The 16,554-nt window shown below is 47.5% G+C and overlaps 1 protein-coding gene across 3 annotated transcripts in view; it reads left to right on the forward strand.

The window, feature by feature from the left end:
- Positions 1 to 221: 221 nt before the first annotated feature.
- Positions 222 to 16,554, forward strand: part of C8H1orf21 (chromosome 8 C1orf21 homolog) — a 111,729-nt gene continuing 95,396 nt past the window's right edge. Inside the window, exon 1 of one of the 3 annotated variants that reach the window (XM_065071340.1) lies at positions 222 to 416. The gene's annotated coding sequence lies outside the window, so the exon portion shown is untranslated. Of the gene's footprint in view, positions 417 to 1,065; positions 1,369 to 10,153; positions 10,332 to 16,554 lie in introns of those variants that run through there. The other 2 variants (XM_021293014.2, XM_065071343.1) reach the window with 2 other exon arrangements.

Raw genomic sequence — 16,554 nt, forward strand, 5'->3', positions numbered from 1 at the left:
GATCGAACCCGTGTTCCCTCGCAACAGCCCCTCGGCCGGGGGGAGCGATGTGGGAGCGATGCGGGATCGAACCCGTGTATCCCCGCAACCGCCCCTCGCCCGGGGGGAGCGATGCGGGACCGAACCCCCGGCAACCGCAGCCCCCGGGCGGGCGGAGCACTCGGCCCCGGCGGCGGGAAAGGCGGGCGGAGCTCTGGGGCTCCTCCCCGCGGCCTCTCCCCGCCTCCCCGCCGGGCGCTCCCCACCGCCCCTTCCCCGCCCCGGCTCTCCGGAGAGGCCGCTCTGCTCCCCGCTGCTGCCGTCGCCGCTCTCGCACACTTTATTTGGAACCGCCCGGTCCTCCCCCGTGCTCTCCAGCCCGGGCCCAGCGCCGATTCTCCGCGGCGGAGGAGCCGCTCCGAGCGGCGGCTCCGGAGGTGAGCGGCCCCCGGGGGCGGTGGGGGGACAACCGGGGGCGCCGCTTCCCCCCGCGGGGAGGCCCGGGCCTGGACGGGCGGCGCTCCGGGCCGGGGTCCGTGTGGGTGGACAACCCGCCCCCCCCCGCCCAGCACCGCGCAGCCGTTTTATTCCCTTATTTCTCCGTCTCCCGATTTCCCCCCCACCCCGCGCCTCCTCCGGGCGATGTTTTATTCATGACCCCGCCGGGCTTTGTACGGGGAGCGGGCGCTTTCCTCCGCAGTTCGCCAAGTGCTGCCAGACCCCGGGGTTGGCGGGGAGGGGGGTCGTGGTTTGCAGACGAAATGGCTGTAGGGTGGGCAAGGTTTTCTCGCCCCGGGGGGTCGAACGGCGTCTGTTTGCTTTGGGGGGTGCTCGTATTGACCGTGGCCCCCAATTGGGGTGAAGCTGCGGGGGGGGGCTCTCTTGCTGCGTTTCCCTCCGTTTGCAGGAGGGACGTAGCTCTGCTGGCTTCGTGGAGAAGAAACAAGTCACTGCAAGGCTTTCCGTAGCAGATTTTATACGTGTGTGTATATATGCATATATATATATATATATATCTTCTCTTTCAAGGGTTCAGCAGCAAGGCTATTGCAACACCAAATGCCTATAAGCCAGGCGGCACTTACACCATCGCCGAGTTAACTGTAGATGTCAGACTGTGCTTGCACTGGTGTGTGATGTCAGATCCGTAATAACGCGCAGAAATGGTGAACTCGGTGCGGGCTGGAGCGCGATGGAGGCAGCGCAGACCCAGCTGGCGTGGACAGATCGGTGGAGCCTCTTTCTTCCCTAGCGCAGGGCCTGCCAGCCCTCAGGCACAGCGTAGGGGCGCTGGGATAATTGTCACCGGTTCGTGGGCGACTGCGGGCTTGGAGGAGCAAGATATTTGCGCCGGGAGCAGAGATACTTAGCTCGCTCTCCTCCGCAAAGGTATTCAGATACGTGTTGGTTAGAGAGTCATTTGCTGATGCCTGTCTGGTCTGTAACTTCTGAAGGTTTCAGTCGAGGACGGATTTCGTTGCGTGCTGTAGAAATTCGCCTGCAATCCATAGGCGGTTTTGTGTCAGCCCCCAATACCACCTCTTGTTTTCCCATGAGCTGATCGTGGACCGCTGGACTAAAACTAGAGAGATGCCAAAACACCTTCCTCGTTTTGCCCGCCCTTCGCCTTCCCCATGCCCTGGTTGCCTGCATTTCAATGGCAAAATTCTGCTCCTGAGCCTGTTCAAAGAAATACGTGTGTTTTGGTTTTGCTTTTCTAACTCGCTGTTTGACAACAGCCGTGAGGCTGCATGTTTCTGAATATGCCCCGTGTATGGGGGCTGGAGGTATTTGCCCTTTGGTACGAGTGCACCCATACTGCTTGGTGTTGTTTAACCTTATATTAAGCATCGTATGACGAGGCGGCTTGATTTGTTTAAGAGTTTGTGATGGTGCAATGCAATAATAACCGTAGATCTCATTGTCTGAAGAATCTTTCAACACTACTGTGTCACGGGAGGCGCTTCATGTGTGTTTATTTCCAAGAGGCGCAGGCGTGGATGAGCAGTATTTGATATTTCGGGGCGGGAGCACTTTGGCACTAGCGCTTTAAGTTGTAATTTATGAGTGTGACGTCACGCGGCAGATAAGCTTTTATGGGATCTGCCATGTTAATTACGGCCTTTGTTTATATACGTGCAATTACTTGTTTTGAAGATCCACGCTGTACAGTTGGCTCAATGGCCTGCGCTGGAGCTGTGAATAAGACCCGGCAGAACGTGCTTTAATTGCGCAAGTGTTGCTCGGCGGTTGAAAACATTCCGCTCTACCTCGTGCGCCAGGTGTGAAGTTATCGCGCTGCGATACGTCTCGGCTCTGAAAGCACTGCCCAAGTGCTTTTATTTTAGTATTTCTCCATCATCTGTTTCATTTTGTTGTGGTTTTTTTTTTTAAAGAAGCGGGGTGTTGAAAAGAGTGATTTCAACTAATCCGTGCCAGAGAGAGCAGCTTGGTTATTTAAGGCTGTGGTTTGTTATGCAATCAGATTAACAAAGGTTGAAATGATCATTCAACTTTGGGTAAACAAGTGATATACGTAACGACGTGGCGACTGTTTACATCGAAGAGACGCGTTGCAAGCGTTGGACAAAACCGCGATGAGGGGACGCAGTAACGCAGCAAATAGATTTGTTTGGTAAACTTCTCGGGGATTATAATGCGCTTACTATTGATTGTCTGTGCTCCAGGAGCTTCTGCGGTGTGTTGGGTGCTGCCTGCACGCATGGGCAACCTTACGTTCGGCTTCATCGAGCTGACAAGCAAAGGCCTTGGCAAACGTCTTTGTGCAGAGCCTGGGGTGCTTCGCGGGCTCTGCGCTAATTGCAGCACAAGAGTTGTGCCTAGGAGGATATGCCCACTCTTTTTACAGCGTGCAGCGGCGCCAGGTTTTGGGGGAAAGGAGGAATAACTGACTCCCCGCAGTCAGATTGCCGCAGCCACCGTGTTGGTGTGGAGCCTGAGTCCCTCATTTCGGGGAAAGGTAACGTACCCCTGAGGGTGCTGCTCTTCCATCCTTCAGCGCAAGGTGATGGAACAGCACTACGTTTTGGATATCCATTCCAAAAGTATTCTAGATTTTTTTTTAGTTATTATTGCTGTACTCATTTCCCTATATAAGCAGGAATCTAATTGCAAAGGGATTTCACAGGCGCTTGCAAATATCAGTGCGCTGCTGGCTGATATTTGTGCTGTATGACATGTTTGTGGCCAGATGTCCACGAGCACGTTTTGGGGATGCTGAATCCCGCTTCAGGAAATCGGTGATGTTGTTCAGGCCGTTTTATTGTGGGATGTTCAGAGAGTAGGCGGTGTGGGATGTGACACGCAATCGGTAATTTTAAGACAACTTCTTTTACTGGTATTAGTCTTGCTTCAGCTCCAATTTATTAACAGGATGGTGTCTTGTTGTCGTCAATATTGTGGACTGAATAAAAGCAGCTATTCTTGATCAGACTGGCGGTCTGTCTAGCTCAGATCTTTTCTGATGGGGCCACTTACAGGAAAAATGCAACTACAGAGTTGTCCTTTGGCCGTTGCTTGAGGAGGTCTTGAAGCTGTTGTGTTTAATAGCTGCTGATGGATTGTGTTCTCTGGAAAACGTCTGATTTGTTTGGAAAACCTTTATGGGCGTCAGCGTTCACAACGTGCTGTGTCGGTGAACTTCTGGTATAATCGCGCACTCTGAAAAGGACTTTATTGTATTTGTTTTCCGGCTTGCCATTTGAAGGGCCTGCTTTGTGATTTTTATATGAATTCTGGAGGAGTACCTTCCTTTTCAGATGGAAAAGTACTGTGTGTGGGGATGTTAACAGGTGTTAGAATATATATAATTGCTGTATGTTTGCAGTAAGGTATGCACCCAGCCCCATTTGCACTCACCTTTCATAGATAGGTACTGTTACAGCTGTCGCATTTAGGTGATTGTATGCAATAAAAAAAGCAGCTCATATACAAGAAGTCATGCAATTTCTGCAGCTATACATCCCGTACATATGTTGCAGTAGGTCTTGGTTCGGAACAACAGGCTACAGAAGAGTCGCTGGATGCCAAGGGGTGACTTCAACGGTGACGTTTGAAGTTCTCGACGAAGTAAATCTTTGCAGGGTATCTGGTGCAACATTTTAGGAGATGTGGGAAGGATGCGGAGAACAGAATTGAAAAATTGTGTTAAAGAGCTCAAAGTTAAGAAATACAGATTCCAATAAGTGCAGCATAATGCAGCAAAAACATCCACTTTATCCCTGAATTATTTACATCAGCTTTCAACATGCCATCCCGGACCATTTCAGGACTAGGTAGGTGTATAAAGTCGTGTTTTAAAATCCACTTTTCCTTCGTGTGGCAGGGAAGCGGGATCTTTTGCTGTGAATAGACTTAGAGTATTTGCTTTCTGTACCGGTGGTCCAGGAATATGTGTCGGGGACAGGGTTTGGTACTGGTGGTAGCGGCAGCTATGTTTGGTGTATTAAATTGCCCACCTTCGGAGGGCTTCTTTTAGTTTTTATTATTATTTTGGCAGCTTCTGAAATCCTATTGATTAAAAATGGGTGAAATTTCCATGTTCTTTTAAAGCAAACAGAAAATCCTCATCTTGCCATTTCTACTGTTATTCCACCCTTAAGCCTGCAAAACTTGTGATTAAAGTGGGTGGAATTTCAGCTTCCTGGTTTACGGGTGGGATAATAGTAGAGAGTGACCAGACAAACATTTTCTGTTTGTTTTTAAAAATAGAGACGCTTGCATAATGATGCTATACCCAACAACGGCGCATGCATATGGATAAGATCTCCGCAACGGCGTGTTAATTCACCAGCATCCCTTGCCCTGCTGTCGCTCGCTTCAAAGCAAAGTAATTCTGGAATGAATAGACGCCAACGCCGAGGGATTTAACTGGAATATTGGCCCAGTCCTGAACAGCCTTTAGGCAGGACTCTGGGTTAGAGGTTTGGAGAAATAGATTTTCAAACCATTATGAGCCCTGAGTGTTTTTAATGTGAATTAGGGAAAGCCATTCTTTCTATTTTATGGAGCGCTGCCTGTGATTTGAGTTGCTGGCGGAGATTTATCTCTTAATGTGTGGTGTGTGCTTGGTAAAACTGAGGCCCCATTTTTGAGAGTGGAAAGCTATTGCTAATGAAAAAAACCCCAAAGAACAAAGCAATTAAAATGTCCAAAAGCATCGGGATCATATCAGCGTCTTTCCTCTTGCTATGGAAATGGCCTCAGTTTGTTTTGGTTGGTTGTGTGTGTTTTGTTGTGGTTTATTGGTTTTTTGACTCTGTATCTCTAACAGAAAGTAATAGACTTTATCCATCAAGTTTGGAAAAAGATGCAAAAGCAAGTTCACTTGTCATATGTATTTAATAGGAAAAAAATAACCCAGGATCTATACGTACAGGTGGGCATTTTCCCAAAGGGGTGTGCTAGGGGTTGAGGCTGTAACCATGTTGTCACTCACCAAAATTCTACTCTGACCATATCTATAAATACCGTAGCCTCACCCCTTTGAAATTATATATAGCTGGAATCATTTCATACATCAGGACATGGAAGGGCCTCGGTGAACTTGTGCTTTTATAATAAACAAAGAGAAGTTTATCCAGGTTGCTCAATGGAGGAGTTTACCTGCGCAGTGATAACTTTATTCCATGAGGGACGCACCTCGGAGACTTTTCTCCTTAGGATTTTTATCTCGTCTCATCCCAAGTTTTTTTTTAATTAATAAAACCAAAACATCATTGATGTGATTCTGCACATTTGGCAGACAGACCTCTGTGTTTCAGACCCGTGGCTAATTAGATTTGCGGAGCCTGTGCGATTTGGAGGTCGGGCAGGGAGGCTGTTTGAGCAGGAAGACGCGGAGGAAGGAACAAGTCGCTCTCACTGCCTTTCTGGTGACGGCAGCAGCGTTTTCCGTGGGCTTGGCAGGTTTCTAGGGGATGTGCTGATGTTGCTGTGCCATTCCCGGGAAAACAGGCCTATCAAAATTCACCGTTTTGTTCGGAGAATCCCTTTTAGATCGCCGCTCCATAAAGCGGTGAATATGGGGTGTTTGCCTGTTTCCACAAGAAAATAGTCTGAGGGAGGAATCGGCCGGTAAACAAAACAAATGCTGTCATTTTAAGGGCTGTAAGCCTGTTTCAGCTTGAACTTTGAGGGATGACTAAGGTGTTTCTCTCTTCTGGCAATACCCGGTTTGGATCCTGTTGCTTAGTTTTGTCCCCAGGCCTGTTCGTCTCAGCTGCGTCTTCCAGGGGATGCAGCTCACGTGTGGCAAATGTACCGGCAGAACGCGTGGGAGTTCGCTCTGGTGTTGGGGATGGATTCATACAGCATCCTCTGGAATAGGATGTTGGAAAATGGTTTTTGGGGGTGCTGGTGGTGATGCTGAAGGATTGGGTACCATTCCTTTCTTCCAGTGCGTAGCTGCGGTCTAAGGGATGCCCGGAGGCTTGGCTTCTCCTCCAAGCCCTCATTTTTGCAGGAATCTGAAACAGCAGAACCCAAGCTGCTGAATAAGCCGTATCGAATCCAAGCAAGCAGATCTGGACATTCCCCCCTTCACCCACCACAGGAATACACAGAGGAGAAACTGCTATGAGCGCTTCAGGGACTTGTTTTATTAGCGGGTGAAAGACAACCAAGCTTTTCTATTCTTTGTTATTTTTTCTTATGGGAGTAGCTGCGTGTTTTGTGTGTTTGTGTTTTTTTTTTTTCCTTATGATTTATATTTTTAAATTACTACCTAGTTTTCAGGTGTGGGAGCCTATCATTTAAAAGTGCCTGGCCAGTACTACTGAAATGAAAATAAAAACCTCCCAACGGACAAGCTTCTGTTGGTTTTCCTCTGTTTAAAAACAATAAATAAGAGGAAGCCATATCCGTTCTGCCCCTGGTCATGTCAGATAAGGTATGTCTTTGAGAATAAAAAGTCTTGATGGTTGTGGGAGGAGGGGAGCGCTTCTTTTGTCTCAAGCAGAGGGTACTAATTAAGCACCAAACAAACTGGGTTTTTGGGGGAGTTTGCTATCGCAAATGTTTTGTTTGGAAGAGCTGTGCAAGCAACACCCACAGGCGCTCACGTAGAGAGAAATCAGCCCCTGGCTGCCCCAAATCTTCCCGTTTCAGTGGGCAGAAATCAGCTGGGCAGGCTTTGGAAGCGGCGGGATCCGGTCTGCGTGTGCTGGAGCAGATTGCGAAGCCCCGAGCAAAGACGTCAGCAGCCAGGAGTGACTGTCGTCCCCGGCGTGGACAGACAGACGGACAGGCTCCCTCAGGCTGACAGGCGGGCCGAGGGTGACGCGGCGCTGATGGGCAGATGATGGCGATTGCCACCTCGGAGTACGGGCTTTGTTTGTTGTTCTTCCCCAACGACAGGAGCTGACTCAGATGGATTTTCCTATAACTCGCGTTCTGCGTCGTGAACGTTTTGGCAAGAGCGAGACTGTTTCCTAAAATAAATTAAAAAAAAAAAAAAAAGAATAAATAATGGAATAAGAGGCCTCAGGCTTAGTAACAGCATTTAGGAGAATAAGAAATGCTCAGCCTTGTGAAGCTACGTTTAGTCGTACATTTATTTGGGGATTTTTACAAGCGTAATGGAAAATTATGCACTTGACTCTTCACTGAGTTGCAGTGGGGACCTAATTTCCCTAAGACGATGACAATCCCAGGCTCCGTGATGTAATTTTTGTTTGCCTTTACACTTCTGTACCCGTCTGAGCCTTTTTTTCCATCCGCAGCAAATGCTTGGGTGCTGCGACAGAAATGGTTTAAAAGCCCGTGATTTGAGAGGAGGAAAAAAAGCTGGAGCTTCTTAGATGAGCGGGGACTGGATCAAGTGGGATTAATCTGGTGTTAGGGTAGGAATTGGTGAGAGGAACCCGGTCAAGTGACTGAGAGGGGAGGTTCATGGAGTCAGAGTTGCTTCTTCAGTCAAAGGAGGATCTGGTTGACATCTTTTTGAGGGTATTTTTTATCTCGCACAGGCTCTGCGTAGCTGTCACATTCTTCCCCCACGATTGCAAGGCGTTCTCTGAGCTCACCGTGCCTTTAAAAAGAGGCTCTCGAAGTGAACAGCGTCACAGAAGGTCGTTAGAAATTTAATACTAGAGTTTAATGAGGTTTGTGAGTTACCTGTAACAAAAAATAACAGTGCTGACGACGGCTTTTGAATTATTAATTTTTGTACGGCGCGCTGTTGGCCATTAAGATGCGTTGTCTATGCAAAGTGGTTCCATAAAATGCACATTATTAGCTTCTATGTGGGTCAGAAAGCATTGCATAGTCGGAGTAACTCTTGTAGTTAAATAGGCTCCTTTGTTAAGCAAATAATTTAAGCACCGGTTACTCTTAGCAGCGTCAAAAAACATACACGAATTCTTGCTGAGTGGTAAATAAAGCCTTTTGGCTTTGAACCAGGGCTGCAGAATCTGACTTAGAAGCTGTTTTTGGGCCAGGGGCACAGCCTGAAGCCGGGGGACGGAGGTGGCGTCGGGATGGGGATGACTCAGCCGGCCCGTAGCTCCTCGTTTCTCCAGCAAGGTGGTGATTTACGGCAGGTCTGTGTCAGCAGTAAACACCCATCCACCCGCTGCTGATTCAGCCACCCCGAAAGCGCTTAGTGAATGATGCGCACCCCGTTTTTTGCCTGCTGGGGTGCCTCCCAGCTCCCTTCCCACCCATGGTGCGAAAGAAAGACGTCGCCTTTCCTCCCCCGTCCCTCGGAGATCCTGCCCTTGCAGATAACGTCGAGCTTGGGACGTTCCCGGTGAGTCAGGGCAGGTCGGCTGGGTGAGCCCTGCGGGGTTTTGGGCTTCTCGAGGCGCTGAGGTCCAAGCAATAATAAATGTGGCAGAATCAGCACATCGGGGTGTTGCTGCTGGGTAGAAAATTGGTCCAAACCCTTCCAGGCCCTGCCCTGGTCTTGTTTTGGAGGCAGAACAGGTTGGGCAGCAGCACAGGACCAGAGGAGACTACAGAAGAAGGTGAAGTTCACAGGGAACGTTCATGAAGTGTTACAGGTCAAGGACTCTTGTTGTTCTGGGGTTTGCGTTGACTTGCAGCACATGAGGAGGAATTTCTTTGCTCCTGTCGTTACGATTAAAGAGAAATAAGGCAAGGAGTTGTTCTACTGCTGGCTTTCCCCTCCTGCCCGCCCTCCAAAAGATATCCCAAGGTGCAAAAAAACCTCACTGATTTTGAAATAAAGCACTTGATTTCTGATATATGAACACTCCTATTAACGTCCAATGACTCTGATGGAGAACAGCATTCTAATGGCAACACCTCCTTCCATCTTTTCCACCCTTCCACCCACTTGCTGTTTCTTGCCATCACAGCCCTTATCTTTTTAGTGGAGGGCAAATGCGAGGATAATTGTTGTGTTCCTATATTTTTTTGCTTTTTTTTGCCTTCGCATTCAGCTTATGCTTTGAAAAGGCATATAACCCCCAAAACCTGCTGCGGATTTTCCGAGCGTCTGAGATCAGCTCTGCTTTTAATCTTAGTAATGACTGGATAGGAATAAAAGGACTAAAAGCCACCAGTAAGAATGGAGGTGACCCTAAAGGCTGCCCGGTTTTGCTTTGGTGATTGTGAATCGTATTGTCCTGTTTGCTGATGGAGTGAATTGGTCACTTCGGTGCCTTTCCAGCCTTTCCATTTCCCATTCCTCAGTTCCCTACCTATAATCTTCTTCCAAGTAGCAAGTGACAGAAGAAGAGGAAACGGCCTCAGGTTGGACCAGGGGAGGTTGAGGTTGGATCTGGGGAACAATTTCTTCCCCAAAGGGCTGTGGGGCATTGGAACAGGCTGCCCAGGGCAGTGCTGGAGTCACCATCCCTGGAGGGTTGGACAAACGGACATGAGGTTCTCAGGACATGGGGCAGTGCCAGGGGTGGGTTATGGTTGGACTTGATCTTGAGGGTCTTTTCCAACCAAAATGATTCTATTATTCTATTCTTTACCTGCTGCCAACTCCTGCAGCATCTTACGAACACGCCCAAAATGTGTTTTGTATTGAGATGGTTTTATTGCTTTGAAAACGCTGAGGTTGGTTGGGTGTAGAAAAAGAAAACAGGTAGTACAAGAGCTTCACAGTCTGCTGCTTCTGTGCCGATAAAGTCAGACTCATGGATTAGGCTCAGTATCTGCAAGGTCTGTCTCGAGTGTGGGCTGAGCTGAGGTGCTGTCTGTGGGAATGCTGGTCTGGTCTCAGTGCTGAGGGGAAGAACAAGTGTTGGCGAGAATCAGGGACCTTTCTGTATCACTGCACGACTGGTTTTGTGTCTTGATTTGAATGTCAAAGAGGAGACAGAAAACAGAAGATGGGAGCGACTTTCGCCCTTAAGGTAATGTATGCCTCTTGGTGCTGGGGTTTGAGCTGACTTACCAGTCTCCAGTTCTTCATTTCTACCTGGTCAATAACCAGCATGTCTCATAGGCTCAACTGTTTGGTTAATCACCGAGGGTGCTCTAGGACAAAGTTTAAAATGGATGAAAATTACGGTCGTCTAAGGTGCTGTGTTCATTGTACTTACCTGCGCTGTGTGCAGCTGCCTTTAGCAGTTCACCTGGTTTTTATCCTGTTTGCTGCTGCTTTGTAGGTCTGTACCTGAAAGGCTTGGGTGAAATGAGTGCCCGCGAGGAAAGTTTTAGGGGATATTGGGAAGAAACATAAAGGAGAGCAAGCATGCACTGGAAAACCAGCTTTGAAGCATGTGGTAAGGAGCAAAAATATGTGTGTGCTTGCAGATATTGCTGGGATATCAGACAGATTTCGTGGTGTAGTGACCAGGGTGGGAGCTGGAGGCCACAGCTCCTTTTCCTCAGGGGTTGTGGAGTTGCCCATGGAGACGGGACGTTCATGGCGTTCCCACCTTGCTCTGTGCCTTGTTAGCAGAAAAAATGAAAACAGGTCCCCTTCATTTTTTTTATTTATTCCATAGCATGAAAGCTAGATTATTTTTCTAAATCCCTTGATCAGCTTGAACCTCAGTAGCTTCATTCTGTTCTCATAACAGATTTGCTTTTCCAATACTATTTTTAAGTTCATAATGATAAAGAAGAGTATTTTCCGTTGCTGTCTATGGCCAGTACTAATGCTCACGGTTCCATCCCGGGGCTGAGGTGTCCTTTGCTATTTCCTGATGCTTTTTGTAGCCATCCTGTGCTCACTTCTGCAGGGGAAAGCCAGTGCTGATAGATCACAGGTTTATATTGCTAATAAGTATAAACAGGCAATTCTGACTCGTTGATCGTGGAAGACAGAACTACAATCAAATATCGTGGCTATGTGAATTTGTTTATATATAGGGAACTTATGCAAATAGCGGTGCAGATTAGGTTTTGCTTCCGTGTGCGCTCACATTCAGTACCCTGGGGCCAAAACTGCTGGAGTCACGGAGGATTTTGCTGCTGAGCTCAGGAGGTCGAGGATTTACCTTCTGACTGTTTAGAGGCACAATGGTTGTTAATACCGTTAAATGCCGTAGAAGGAGGATTCTTGTGGCTTTACATGACCATTAAAGCTGTGTGAAAGGAAAAAGTGAGCTGAAAATGTGTCTTTTGGGCTTTCTGATTACTCTTTGGAAGGTGTACAGCTCCCCTGTGCCTCGGGCTTTTGGTTGTTCTACATCCCCTACCTCTCTTTTACAGACTGGAGCCTGCAGGCGCTTTGGGTTTGACATGGATCAAAAACTAATATTGACCAAGCAATGGTTGGCCACCATGATGCCCAGCAAAGTAGGTGGTGTGTGATGGAGGTGGGCTTGGCTAATGCTTCATTTTTGGGGTAGGAGCAGTAGCTTCTGGGTCATTACTATCAAGAATTGGTGTCAGTAAGCTGAGAAATGATACAGAGTGTGGAGAATGGTGTGTCTGTTCATAAATGTGTTGAACAAAGAGGTGGGAGGGATGTGGGTGAAATGTGAATAGCTAAACAGCCGATGGCATGAGGCTGGAAACGTGAGCAGGAGAAAATGAGACACTGACTGGGGGTCCTGGGGACAGCAGTGTGACCATGAGCCAGCACTGGGCCCTTGTGGCCAGGAAGCCAATGGTACCTGGGGTGGGTTAGAAGGGGGTGGTCAGTAGGTCAGAGAGGTTCTCCTGCCCCTCTGCTCTGCCCTGGGGAGACCACACCTGGAATATTGTGTCCAGTTGTGGCCCCTCAGTTCCAGCAGGACAGGGAACTGCTGGAGAGAGTCCAGCGCAGCCACCAAGATGCTGAAGGGAGTGGAGCATCTCCCGTGTGAGGAAAGGCTGAGGGAGCTGGGGCTCTGGAGCTGGACAAGAGGACACTGAGGGGTGACTCATTCATGTTTACAGATAGATAAAGGGGGAGTGTCAGGAGGATGGAGCCAGGCTCTTCTCAGTGACAACCAATGATAGGACAAGGGGTATTGGGTGCAAACTGGAACACAGGAGGTTCCACTTAAATTTGAGAAGAAACTTGTTCCTGGTGAGGGTGGCAGAGCCTGGCCCAGGCTGCCCAGGGAGGTTGTGGAGTCTCCTTCTGTGCAGACATTCCAACCCGCCTGGACACCTTCCTGTGTAACCTCATCTGGGTGTTTCTGCTCCATGGGGGGATTGCACTGGATGGGCTTTCCAGGTCCCTTCCAATACCTGCCATTCTGGCATTCTGTGAAACCAAGCGGCTCTTGCTGCTGAAAAGGAAACCATGCGAGGGCACACGTGTGCTTTGTGTTACCGTCTCAAGGGGTGTGGTCAAGGGGGCAGAAATGAACAAATCCTTCCTTCTCCCCTTCCCCATATGGTATGTATTAGGAATAAAAGCTTTCCGAGTTGGAGGCTCGGAGGCAGAGCGGTTTCTGTAGGCTGCAATGCAGGACGCTGGCCTTCCTCTTCCTTTTGCTCGGGAAGGCGGCAATGCAAAAAATGAGCCTATCAAAACATTAAAGATCAGTCAAAAAGGTGGTAAATAGTCTGGTTGTGAACTGCAGTGATTTTGCTTGGTGCCCTTCATTGGTTCTTCCTGTTGTTGTTTCCAGGTAGACGTGTTAATATTCCACTTTGGAGTGGTATTTCTTTTGACATCTGGCCGCACTCATTTTTTTTGTTCCCCAAACCTTCTCTCTTTTTACCGCAAACCATTCAGATAACTGGTTTTATGGCAAAGTAATCATCACTTGTGTTAGTTCCCCGGTTCTCAGCGGTGCGTGTATGTACTTCATATTTGAAATAGCAAGACAGACAAATAGATGAGTGTACAAAAGCAACAGCAGCAAGAAAAAATGAATACTATTTGATTAAAATACATTTCAGTGGGGTACCTTAACTGTAGCTCGTCAGGAGTGTGTCTTCTTGGAGGACCTAAGGGTAAGGATGAAGTTTTGTGGATGAACCTTCACTTGCTGAATGTGGGATCCTTTGTAGAGTCAAGGATTGTTTGTATTTCTGTTTTACGTCTACCGCCCTTTCTACCCTGTGTCGTGCAGCAGGCCTGCAAAACCCAAACCAGCAGGAATTTCCGTGGGGTTTCATGCCGCTGCTTGTGTTGGCACAGCGCATTTGGCAGGACACCAAAGAACAGGAGCTGTCTTGTAGGCCAGCAGATGCAGTGGAGTCTATGACTCAGGTCCAAGACTGTCCGGGGCTTTAGTGCTGGTTTTAAGTGGGGACGTTCACGTGGGTAGTATCTGCAAAGGCCTAGGTGCCATCCAAGTTGCCTCATGGGTATCTCTCTTTTATTGGTTTAACATTTTAAAGAACTTCTAAATATATAAAATGCTAAAAGCTTAAATTTTACAAACTTTGTCCCTTGGTTAACTTTACTTTTAACTCAAAATGACTTCTTTCTTTATGGAGCTTCCTCTCTCCAGCACTAATACCATTTCCCATTTCAGTTTGATTTTCTTAAATTTCCCCCTACCACGTTACTAATTGTGTTTTCTTGGCTCAAGAAAGCTCTGGATGAGATCAGGGGTCATTCTGGGAAGCCCAATCCTGACTTTTGACGAGGAAGTTGGCGTCCCAAAGCTTACAAGGTAGAGAGGAGCAACCAAGGGTGAATGGGGAACGGGGAAGAATGGGCAGGAGAGCCTGCTAGACAATCCTGTGCCATCGTGATCGATCCATGTTGACTTGCTGTGTTGTGTTTAGTACAACTTCAGTTACACCTTGAATGGAAGAGGACAAAGTTGTCCCTGTCCTTGTGTTGGGGTAGGAGAGCACATTCCATGATGGTTTCACTGAGTACTTGATGTGTATTCACCCTTTCCCATGTATCTGCTCTTGGTTTCTGTTGGGTGCAGGATGAAATGGACCTTTAATCCGACCCAGTGTGGTTGTTGAGAATAATTCTGTGTCGCAGCTCATCTTTAAAGCCTTATCTGGGCTTTGTGGGGTCTGGGTAGGATGGTTTGGAGGGCCGGGAAGTTCTGCTACAGGCTTCCTGGAGAAGGAATTGCCTCTTTATTTGCTTCTGTACATCCCCACTGAGTTTATTGGATAACAGCAGTCTTGGAAAGCAGAGGGATGTAATAGGAGTTTGCCGTCAAATAAAAAAAAAAATAATAACTAAAATAAGCCTATTACTGCCGCACATAGAAGAGCAGAGGGCTGGAAAGGTGGAACCTTCTTGTGCCTGTGCTGTGCTGCTTGTCCTTTGGTTTCCCGTGTGTGAAATGGTATAAAAATGCCAACCGCCTTGATGCAGCACATGGGGACGAACGACTAAAAGCTCAGTGAAATGGCAAATTATTTCTTGCCTTCATAAAGAAAGAACAGCTGTTCTGTTGGCTTACAAGGGGGGTGGCCCAGCTTTCATTTATTTTACAGCGTTTTCTCGTCTTCCTCTCGCATGAGCGCTAAAAGAAGTGCTGGTATTTTTTGCAGTCTCTGAGGAGTGGTGGATTATCATCCGTTAAGGGACTGCCTGTCTAATTGAAATAGTGAATTTTGAGCACTGTGTGAGTGCGCTTGCTCCTTGGCGTGTTGTTACTCAGTGACTATGGTGTACGAATGCTTGCTAGTGGGAAAACTCATTTCCATGTTTATACACTTGATTTGTTTTGGTAAAAAACCCTCATTTTTAGTGTCTTCTAAGCCAGTAGAAAAACAAACTTACTAGAGTTGGTCCTGTGCTTGTAAGACTGCAATTTTCACCCCAAAGTCTGCAGATTGTATTTTTCCTTATGTTTCCTGCTTCCTCACCTTATGCACAGTCAGTCAGAATACTTCTTTTTTAAATGCAAATGTAACTTTTATAGTAAATTAACAATATATTCTGTTCTGCGTCAGATTCCTCCTGTAGCTGAGGACAGCGTTTAAAGTGATTAGCCAGCAGCTCTTTAATTTTGCCACTTGAAATGCTCATCCGTTCTTTAGCCTGGGATTGCGTCCCCATCCTTCAAAGTCCCCTCCTCTGTTTTAATTGCCACTGGACCCGACTGAGGTTTGCTTTCAGTTTATATGACAAAATACATCTGTAGGATTTGTGGATTTGGAGTCACGCCTCTGTGCTGGGTATGCATTGGGAGTCTAGTGCGTGGTTAGAGCTCTGCTGTTTGTTTTCGGTGTTTCTGTCTTTCAAACAACTTCACATCAGCTCTTTTTAATAAGTGAATGCTTTATAAGCAAAGTAGGATGTGCTTTTATTGATGAGCACAAGCAAAAATACAGAACAAAAGGCAAATGCAAGTAAGATAGGTTCTCCTTACGTGAAGTCTGTTTTAAGTGAGATATACTCTATGCAGATGTGAGAGCAGCTATAATATCAGTGCCCACGCGTCTGAAAAGTAACTTGCCAAAGGTATGAGTGTCCGTAGAATATGTGGTAACTGACGGTATATTTGTATAATAACATTAATAATAACCTTTATTATAGATTTTAAATAACTAGCAGGGCGTTTGAAGATGCAGCAGGGCAGATCACAGCACAGGCCGGTTGCTCAAATAAGTGCTTGGTGTCCCCTGATGTCATAGAGTCATAGAATCATTTTGGTTGGAAGAGACCCTCAGGATCACCAAGTTCAACCATTAACCCACCCCTGGCACTGCCCCATGTCCCTGAGAACCTCAGCTAAATGTCTTTTAAACCCCTCCAGGGATGGTGACTCCACCACTGCCCTGGGCAGCCTATTCCAATGGGGAAGAATTTTCTCCTAATATCCAACCTCAACCTCTCCTGGTGCAGCTTGTCCCCGAGATCAGCATTGGTGACAGAGAGCCACCACCTGTGGTTCCAGGTTTGGTGCCTTTTTGCACGTTCTGATTTAATTAGTGATTTATGTGCAAATCAAATTGGATTGCAATGATTATTGCGGTGTCTGCACTCGAGGAGACGTGTACAGGTATATGGAGCTTTTTGGAAGAAGCAGGCGGGTACGGCACCGATAGACCAGGGCAGCACAGAGCACTGGGCTTGGGTTTGGTTTCTGCAGCTCCTTTTGCTTTGCCTTGGGCACAAAGGACTTGCTTGCCCTTAACTTTTACTTCTCCTCCCCCCTCTTTTAAATGCGTTAATTGGCCTTTAGGCAGAAGATGTAGCTGTTGGACCCTTTAGAAGTGAAAGCCAAGGGGTTGCATCCAAACCTTGTGTGTGTGTATATA

The sequence above is a fragment of the Columba livia genome, chromosome 8 (genome assembly GCF_036013475.1).
Source record: "Columba livia isolate bColLiv1 breed racing homer chromosome 8, bColLiv1.pat.W.v2, whole genome shotgun sequence".
Taxonomy (NCBI): domain Eukaryota; kingdom Metazoa; phylum Chordata; class Aves; order Columbiformes; family Columbidae; genus Columba; species Columba livia.